This window comes from Eumetopias jubatus, unplaced genomic scaffold (genome assembly GCF_037043125.1).
Source record: "Eumetopias jubatus isolate StellerSeaLion01/CBP00866 unplaced genomic scaffold, mEumJub1_p1.0 scaffold_13, whole genome shotgun sequence".
Classification (NCBI taxonomy): Eukaryota; Metazoa; Chordata; class Mammalia; order Carnivora; family Otariidae; genus Eumetopias; species Eumetopias jubatus.
The window spans coordinates 110,333,807-110,341,607 of record NW_028274819.1 but is presented as its reverse complement, the minus strand read 5'-3'; the positions used below and the strand labels follow the sequence as shown (position 1 = coordinate 110,341,607).

Below are 7,801 nucleotides of genomic sequence, written 5' to 3'. Positions count from 1 at the left end.
AAATTACTTTAGCTCTGTAGTAGTATAGTATGGAATCAGGAGGTGTGATGCCACCAGCTTTGTTCTTTCTCATGATTGTTTTGGCGATTTGGGGTCTTTTGTGGAGTCATACAAATTTTAGAATAGTTTTATTTCCATATCTATGGGAAGTGCCATTGGAATTCCGATAGGAATTGCATGGAATCTATAGATGCCTTTGAGTAGTATGTGCCTTTTAACAATATTATTTTTTTTTCTGCTCCATAAACACAGGATCTCCTTCCATTTATTTGTCACTTTTTCAGTTTCTTTCTTCCAAGTCTTGTCATCTCCATTGTATAGCTCTTTCCCTTCCTTGGTTAAATTTATTCCTAAATATTTTATTGTTTTTGATGCTATTATGAATGTCATATATTTTTTAGACAAAGCGAGGGGGGTAAGTGGGGGAGGGGCAAAGGAGAGAGTGAATCTTAAGCAGACTCCATGCCCAGCACAGAGCCTGACATGAAGCTCGATCTCATGAGCCTGAGATCATGACCTGAGCCAAAATCAAGAGTTGGACACTTAACTGACTGAGCCACCCAGGCCCTCCATGAATGTCGCAGTTTTTAAATTTCTTTTGCAGATACTTTGTTGTTAGTATGTAATTGTTAGTGCTACTGATTTCTGTATGTTTATTTTATATATGGTGCTGATACCTTTATATTGATAGTTTAATGGGAGTTCTTTTGTAGATTATAATCTTTTCATCTCTGGCTGCTTTTGGAATTCTCTTTATCTTTGATTTTTGGCAGTTTTGTTATCATGTGCCTTAGAGAAGGTTTTTATGCATTGAGATAATAGAGTAAGCTATTAGCTTCCTGAAGTTGGATGTCCAGTTCTGTTCCCAGGTTTGGAAAGTTGTCAGCTATCATTTCTTTAAATAAACATTCTGTCCCCTTTCCCCTCTCTTGTCCTGGATCCTGATTATTCTAATATTTGTTCTTTTGATGGCATCCCATAGATCACATAGATGTTCTCCTTTCTGTACTTTTATCCTTTGTTCTCCTCTAAATGGGTTATTTCAAAATTCCTATCCTCTCAATCACCTATTCTGTCTTCCATTTGCTCTACTCACTGCAGATGTACTCTGTCGCATTTTTCATTTCATTCACTGAATTCTTCAGCTCCAAAATTTCTGTGGGTTTTTTTTTTTCATGATTTTGTTCAGTTGTCTTTCTGAGTTTTCTTGTAGCTCATTGAGTTTTTCAAAGACAGCTATGCTGAATTCTTCATCAGCTAGCTCATAAAATTTCACTCCTTTGAGCTTGGTTATTGGAGAATTATTATCATTAGTGATAATATGCTTCCTTGATTTTTCATGTTCCTTGTATTTTTAAAACTGCTGCCTTTGCATTTGAAATACCAAAAGTGTCTACTAGTTACCTTAAGGTAGGGGTATTCTGTTCATTGGTGCTGTTATTATCTGGGGTTTTCTTTGTCTTTGTATGGGTCCATGCCACTCTCCTTGCTCCCTCTTGTGGCAGAATTCCTAAGTTTTTATGTCTTCTCAGGTCCTTACAACTTACCAGTCAGGCCACTAGAAACCTCTCTTTTATTTTCCAGAAGGTGGCACTATGGCTCAAATTTATGGTTTCTCCCCTGCCCACAGACCCTGGCCTGCTTTTGAGTGCTCTTCCTGCCTCTCAGCTGCCGTACTCAGGAGCGCACCCAAGGGGCCCACTCAGTGTGTGTTTAGCATTTGGGGCATTGAGGGTGCCTGCAGACCAGGTAGGGACATCCTCAGGTGAGGGACTTCCAGGGGCTCATGGGAGGACTTCCTGTAGAAGTCCCGAGTGCAAACAGCAGGAACTGCATCCTTGTACTGCTCTTTGATATTCTTATCTGCCTCCTGGCAGATCTCCTCCCTGCTCCCAGTCATGGAGGTCCTGCCCCAGTACTCTGGGTGCTGCTGGAGAGAATGGGCAATCACTCACCGCTCTCCTATCCTTGATGGAACTGATCACCATCACCTGATAGTTCAGCTCCATGCGTTGTTGCAGTGGCAGGCACCAACACTGGTAAGGTTAGTCCTACCATCTCCACTGCATCCGCACTCATCTATATATGGTTTTCTCCAGTGGCAGGCGAGGACCTCCCCTTGAGAAGCTAGACTTCTGAGATGTCTCTCTCACCCATGGCTGCCCAGGTCTTTTCATGACGTTGGCTGGAAGGGTTGGGGCGGCGTGCTGTTCTGCCAGCTCTAGGGCCTGAGCGGAGAGAGGACCTAGGCCCCATAGACAGAAAAATGGCCAGTGTGCTTAAAGCCCACAAAGTGGCCAGAAGAGGGGGGCACTTGTGAAGCCCAGTTAGGAACACGGTCTTCATCTTAATAAATGTAGAAGCTTTTCAAACACTTTGAAAGAAAATAAGCAGATTTACATTTTTAAAAAGATCACTCTGGATCAAATGTAAAGAAAGGACTGGAGGAGAGCATGGACGTTTGCTGCGAGTTTCTCAAGTACCCTAAGAAAGAAAGATGTGGATGAGTGGGGCAAAGCCCCTTTAGCAACTACAACAAACAAGATGAAGGATTTAAAAAGAAATGTGTGATAAGGAACTTTATAAAAAACTTTAAAACTTAGAAAGACACAGAAGGGGACCTGAACAAGTGGAAAGACATCCCTTTCTCTTGTAATAGATTATACAATATTGTAAAAATGTCAGTTCTCCCTAAATTAATTTATAAACTTAATACAATCCTTATCAAAATAACAGCAGGTTTTTTTTTTTTTGATGGAAGACAAACTGATAATCAAGTTCATATGGAAAAACAAACATCCAAGAAGAAGCAGGAAAACACTGAAAAAGAAAATCTATAAGGGGATATTAGCCTCCCCCCCGCCGCCAAGATATAAAGGTATAAAGATGGACTTCAAAGTATCCATAATTAGTGTGGTGCTGGCTTGTGAGTACACAATGAGATCAGGGAACAGAATGGAAAACCCAGAAATATATCTAAGTACGTGAGGAAGTATACTCTGTGATATAGGTAATGTCTTTGGAATATTACTGGGGCAAAGCTGGACTTTTAAAGTAATGGTTGTAGAGCATCTAGGTAACCATTTGGAAAAAAATAAAATTTGGTACGTTTCTCATACCTTATACCAGATCCAAATAGATATCATATCTATAAATATCCAAATAGATCAGGAATTTAAATAGAAAAAAATGAAAACATGTAAGAACTAGAAGAATAAAGAGATCAGCTTCTCTTTATTCTCAGTTTGGGAAAATACTTTCTATTTCTCAAACTCCAGAGGAAATAAAAGAAGACATTGATAAATTGGACTACATGAAAGTTAAAAAAAAAAAATACTCCATATCATAGGCAAGTGACAAACTGGAAGAAAATATTTGCAACATGTGATGCAAAGGGCTAATATTCTTAATGTATAAAGAACTCTTAAAACCAAAGAAAAAGAAATTGAAAACCCAATGGTAAAACATGAAATAGACATGAGCGGAAGCTCACATATATTTTTTAAAAAAAGATATAAGTGGCTCTTTATATGTCTTTTTTAAAGTTCAAACATAATTATAGAAATACAAATTAAAATAATGTCATTTCTCAGTTATCAGATGGGGAAAAATTAGAAAGTATGACAACATATCCTCTTGGTAAGGCTGTGGGTAAACAGGGACTCTCCTGGATTGTTAGTGAGAATGCAAACCGGCACCGTCCTTCTGGTGGGAGATTTAACAATACATAACAAGACTGTATATGTGCTTATCATTTGATCCAGCAACCCCACTTCTGGGAACCTATTCCGAAAGATACACCTCCAACAGTAGATTTGCACAAGGTTCTTCCCTACAGCATTATTTGATTTGTAAAATATTGGAAACAACTTAAATGCTTGTACACAGGAGAGTGTTTGACTAAAGTATGGTGCATCCACCCAGTGGAGTACTAAGAAACTGTGGGAAAGAATGAGGAAGACCTCAATGAAATAATATGGGGTAATTTCCAAGACTTGTTAACATTAAAAAAGTAAGCATGGTGCACACGGACTGCCAGTCCTGGGCCACCGGGAGGGCATGGAAGCTGCTGTGTCACACAGACAGTGGCCCACACAGAGGGAGTGGTGCAGAGAGGGCACATGGGTTGAGTGCTGCGTGTGCCCTGACTTTCTCCCTTGCCTGTCCGGGTTCATGCCCACAGCCTCCTTGCAGAAATGCTCTGATGACCTACTATCTTTCACCAGATGAGGCCACTATCCAGGGCACTTGTTCCTCATCTTACTCAGGCTTATGCCAATGTTGTAAAATTTGGTGCAGATGTCTCAGCCTTAATGCTTCCAAGTGTAGTAGACCTTTGAGCAGATCCTGGACCGATTACTAGTGATTATTAGTGGATGAAAAGTCCCAGAGTATGGTGTGACCATTGCAAAGTCAGGTGACTTAAAGGGTAAATGTAACAATAGGTGGACTATGCTTGCTCAAGACATTGCCAGTAACACAAATGAAAAGACCAAAGATCCACCACCACTGCCGCCATATCAGTGTACTATCTTGCCAAGGAAGGCTTGGAGAAGGTTAGCAAAGGTGCTAACCCAGTGGGAACTGGAAAAGCTGTGGTGTTAGCTATAGGTGCTGTGATTGCTGAATGTAAGAAGCAGTCCAAACCTGTTGAGCCCCAAAGAAATTGCTTAGGTTGCTGTGATTTCTGCAAACAAAGAAATTGGCAATATCATTTCTGATATGGTGGAAAAGATTGAAAGGAAGAATGTAATCCCATCAAAAGATGGGAAACACTGAATGATGAATTATAAATTATTAAATTGAAGTTTGATTGTTTCTCCATACTTTGTGTATATCAAAAGCTCAGAAATGTGAATGCCTATGTTATACTGAGTGAAAAGAAGATGTCTAGTGTCTGGTCCATTACACCTGCCCTTGAAATTGCCAATGCTCCTTGTAAGCCCTTGGTCATAATTGCTAAAGATGTTAATGAACAAGCTCTAAATACACTCATTTTGAATAGGCTAAAAACTGGTCTTCAGATTAGAGCAGTCAGATCTCCAGGTCTTGGTGACAATAGAAAAACCTAATTAAACACATGGGTATTGATGCTGGTGGTTCAATGTTCAGAGAAGAGAGGTTGACCCCAAATCTGATGATGCTCAGCTTTATGACAGGAAAAGTTGGAGATCTCACTGTGACCAAAGATGAAGCCATGTCCTGGAAAGGAAAAGATAACAGGCTCAAATTGAAAAACCTATGCAGGAAATCACTGAGCCATGGCATATCATAACTAGCAATTATGAAAAGGAAACACTGAATGAAATCTTGAAAAACTTGCAGATGGAGTAGCTCTGCTGAAGGTTGGTGGGAAAAGTGATGTGGAAGTGAATGGGAAGAAAGAGCTGCAGGTGCACTCAACCCTACATGGGATGCTGTGGAGGAAGGCATTGTTCTGGGAGGGGGTCGTGTTCTGCTTCAGTGCATTCCAGTCTGAGACTCGCTAATTCCAGCAATGAAGATATTTTTTAATGATACAGAAATTATAAAAAGAACACTCAGAATTCTTGCAAAGATCATTGCTAAGAATATAGATATGGAAGGGATCAATAGTTGAGATAATTATGCTAAGTGCCTCCAAAGTTGGTTGTGATGCTCTGCTTGGAGATTCTGTGAGTGTGATGGAGAAAAGAATCATCAGTCCAACTAAGGTCATAAGAACTGTTTTATTGGTAAGTGGAGTGATCAGGGAGGAATATGTTCTGCTTTCTAGAATAGTGCTTCACCATTACTAATAAACTCTGACAGGATGCTCAGGGCAATGTTCCACACCAGTAATTTCAGAGAAGTCAGTTAAAGAAAATGAAAAGGTTGGCTGATATTAAGAAATTTGCTATAATCATCAGCTTCTAGTTTCAGTCGACAACATATCATGATTTGCCACTGTCATTGTCCATGCCTACAGATAATTTATTTTGTATTTTAGAATACAGGGTTATTTATACATTCACCAAAAAACAAACAAACAAAAAAACACGCTGTGGAAGTGTCTACAGTCTGCTATTCTTTAAGTACTAAGGAAGCGGGAATGTGAAAATACATGTTTATCCACTAACTTCTGCAAAAGAAATGAATATATATATTATGTAATGTATATAGATTATATATATGTTATAAATGAATGACACAACCTTATGGAAGGAGATAGAGAAGAAAAGAATTAACTTGAGTAATACGGGGAAACAATATTTTGATTGCATACCATACACAAATATAGACCCCACACGAGCCCTGTACTATTTTGTAAATTTGTTTTTAACAAATGTATTAACTAGAGATTCTGAAGTACTTTCTGTGCAGACTAAGATTTAGCAGATAGGTAAATATATTGTAAGCAATAAGAGCCAAGTTACAAATAAGAGAAGGGGAAAAGCTGGAAGAAGCCCTCTGGTGCTGGACTAAAATCAGAGGAATAAGTATGGACCCATGGCTTTAATGTATAGACAGAGTCTTAGGTATAGAAAGAAATACAGACTTGTATATGTGTGTGTGCGTGTCCATACATGTATTTCCTGAGAGCACCTAGAGGCAAGAACATTCCAGTAGCAGTGAACACTCCTGGCGTCCACATCTTAATTTCTGGATACCGTTCTACAATTAAAGGAAAATGACTTTTAGATAAAGGGTGGATTACAGGGCTAATACAGAAAAAATATAGGATGAGACATCATCTTGTGGTGTCAGAAAGCAAGGGAGTGCTTATAGAATGACTGGTGAGGCATGCGAGAAGGATTCAGGAGCCAACTTGAAGAAGCTACCGACGGCCAAATCGGGGATGATGTGAGCAAAACACCAAATAATGGTCATAATGTAAGACAACATCAAATACAATAAATATCCATGAGTCCCAACTGGTATCAGTAAGTAGTTGAGTAAATAAATAAATGGGGAGAAGAGACAGCTCTTCTTTCCAGTACAGTCGCAATGAATAATGAAGGAAGGATGCAAATGGAAAATCACCATTAGGCAAATGACACAGTAATAATTGTTGCAGGAAAGAATTATTGATGATGCTAAAATTAATAGGTGAAATTATGATGAGAAACAGGATATTTTCATCATCTCTGGGTATTTCTCCACAAAATACTTCTTAATTATTAAGGGAAAAATTATAACTTACTTGCCAGTAGAGAAACCTGGCGGACATCATCCTGACCAGTGACTGAAGTTGACACCCCCAGTTCATACGACCTGCCAGCATCGCGCACCTCCACACACAGAAGTGTCGGTGGTATTTCTGCCCCGTGTGAAGATGCCAGACCCCCAAATTAGGAAACACTGCAGAAGAGAGAAGGAGGGAGGGAAAGGATAGCTTTGGAGGGTGGTTTGGGTGAAGAGGTCAACATTGTAGACAGAAGTGGAAGAAGTGAACAGTAAGAAAAATAGTAAAACAAAACTTATAATCAATAAGTGGGTGTATTCTGGAGAGAGCAGAAGGAGGTTTAAAGAAAGACACCCATTGTAATGCTCTGTAATCTTATTTAGGCATGTGCTTTATAACTGTCTGAGGGTTTTAACGAGCTTCCCAAGATCTGAATTGTAAATGAAGTCTTTTTGACTCATTAGGCCTTTTTATTTGGTATGTTAAGTTACTTGGGGGCACTGTCAAACAAATAGTGATAAGCCTTAGGTTATGTTGCTTGGGTGAATGCTCTGTTGTAGAAATCATGTGAAATTCCTAAAGTTTTAATATGTTCTGGTATAAGGTCATCACTTGACATTCTAATTATTAAAGTATTATGTGTCGCAGGAAAAAAAA

At 39.2% G+C, this 7,801-nt stretch overlaps 1 pseudogene; it reads left to right on the top strand.

The window, feature by feature from the left end:
- The first annotated feature begins 4,196 nt into the window (after positions 1–4,196).
- LOC114211226 (60 kDa heat shock protein, mitochondrial pseudogene) lies at positions 4,197–5,777 on the top strand (annotated as a pseudogene).
- Positions 5,778–7,801: the final 2,024 nt, after the last annotated feature.